We start from the raw sequence: 1,845 nt of genomic DNA on the forward strand, positions 1-1,845 counted from the left end.
GGCGTTTTGAAATAGTGCAACTCTTCACGAACCATTGCTTCTTTTCTCATGCAACACCTTTTGGCTATAAATATCTGATTTTCCTTAGATATTGGCACGAAATTATGACGTCAAAATACTCCTTTTTCTTACAAAACTCAAGTATTATTTGCTACCGTTGAGTGAGTTCGTTGTTCGGTAGAATTTGAGGAACCACCATTTTGCTGAAGTGATTCATTTTATCCTGCGAGGATATATCCCGTAACCTCGGGTACTTGAGGGAAATAATTTCCTGAAGGACACACTATGAATTCTGTGGACTTGAATCTTCTAACCTTCATCTCTATCTTGTTAGAGTTTTTCATTTTCCAGAAAATTGTTTGAACTTGCTGAAGTTCATATTGGAATACGATTTTATTTACACTCAAAATAACAGCAGTTACACGTAGACACGTATTAATGATATGAATTGAGAGGTTCGAGTTTTCATGCCTGCTTTGATATACTTTACTTGAGCCTCTAAGTCCTCGTCTGTGAGATAACACCAGGTATGTTGTTGTATATATATATTATTGTATACATGGTCGGTGTTGGAAGCAATGTGTTTGATTGAACACGCAGCAAAAGGCCTCAGGTTCTTAGTGTACACCGACTATTACAACGACTGCCACATCAGTCTATTGAGTAAAATCATTGCACACATTTTTACCAGAACAACTTGTTGAACTAAAGATTCCATTGAGAGGTTTGCAAGTGGAAAAGATATAAACTATAAAGACTGCTTGTTCAAGCAGTCGATCATATATCATATAAAAACATGAACGAGACAATCAAAATAATTGAACTTTGGATCAGGTAGGGGCCGCGCGAACACAGGCTCCCGCTGCCACAAATTATGACGTAGACTCAGCCACTTGGGCCGACCTTAGGCAGGCACCCCTCCAAAGTGCAATGGAGGTCACCAACCTAGGCCATAGGCCATCTTGATCGCCCATTGACCCCGTCCAGGTAAGTACGTTTCTCTGATGTACTTGGCCCTTTTTTATAGTATCTCCATGCTACTATTAAATCTTCTTTACTTAACGATGTGGGACTAAGTGAATCTTTCTGTATTGTGTATAACAAACTAACAATCATGAAAACTTAACAGTGTTAGTTTAACTCTGAAGCAGGAAACATGGGATTCATTCAGTTTAAATCAAAACTAACATATGAGATAAATAATCCTGTCATTTTTTTTCTTGATGATAATGTAAACACCATGATAGTACCAGAAACAAGAGTTGCACACAACCATGAGACTATCCCTAGCCCAGCGGACCAGGCTGATAACGATTCTGAGAGTAGAGCTCCAGCAAAAAGAATTATGAGTCTGTCAGATTGCCACGAGACCATCTCAAGCCCAGTGGACCAGGCAGAGAACGATCATCTATGGCACCATGACCCAAAGACCATGGAGGCTGTTAATCACGCTCTAGTCTCATAGCCACGGTTCATCCACCGGACTTGGTTTCCAGTCTCCTTGGAACTCAAGGATACAGTGGTACGAGCCTATAGAAAAGATCCTGTTCAACTAAGGTCATGTCTGTTTATGTTGCTGCAACAACATATATACACTTGGTTGCGTTGCTAGCTTATCGATGTGGAACACGAGGCGGGGAAAAAATGTATTCAACTCTGTAACTGCCTGTATGAGTGGATAACTGCCAAAAAAAATGTACAATTAATCCAGATTTGTATTTATATTAAAGTATCAAGTTAGAACAATTGAAAGAGATGATTTGTGTTTAACATTGCAATTGCGTATACAATTGAGACTGTGTGCTAAGCAACCAATGAGATGATAAGAAATTATACTTTGAATTG

The 1,845-nt window shown here is 39.1% G+C and overlaps 2 non-coding genes across 2 annotated transcripts; both read right to left on the reverse strand.

Moving 5' to 3' along the window:
* Positions 1-834: 834 nt before the first annotated feature.
* LOC124893642 lies at positions 835-995 on the reverse strand. The gene has a single exon (XR_007050813.1). It is a non-coding gene; the product is annotated as a U1 spliceosomal RNA (small nuclear RNA).
* A 353-nt stretch (positions 996-1,348) lies between these two features.
* On the reverse strand, positions 1,349-1,562 carry LOC124893643. The gene has a single exon (XR_007050814.1). It is a non-coding gene; the product is annotated as a small nucleolar RNA U3 (small nucleolar RNA).
* Between the last annotated feature and the right edge of the window lie 283 nt (positions 1,563-1,845).

The sequence above is a fragment of the Capsicum annuum genome, unplaced genomic scaffold, assembly GCF_002878395.1.
Source record: "Capsicum annuum cultivar UCD-10X-F1 unplaced genomic scaffold, UCD10Xv1.1 ctg62699, whole genome shotgun sequence".
Lineage (NCBI taxonomy): Eukaryota > Viridiplantae > Streptophyta > Magnoliopsida > Solanales > Solanaceae > Capsicum > Capsicum annuum.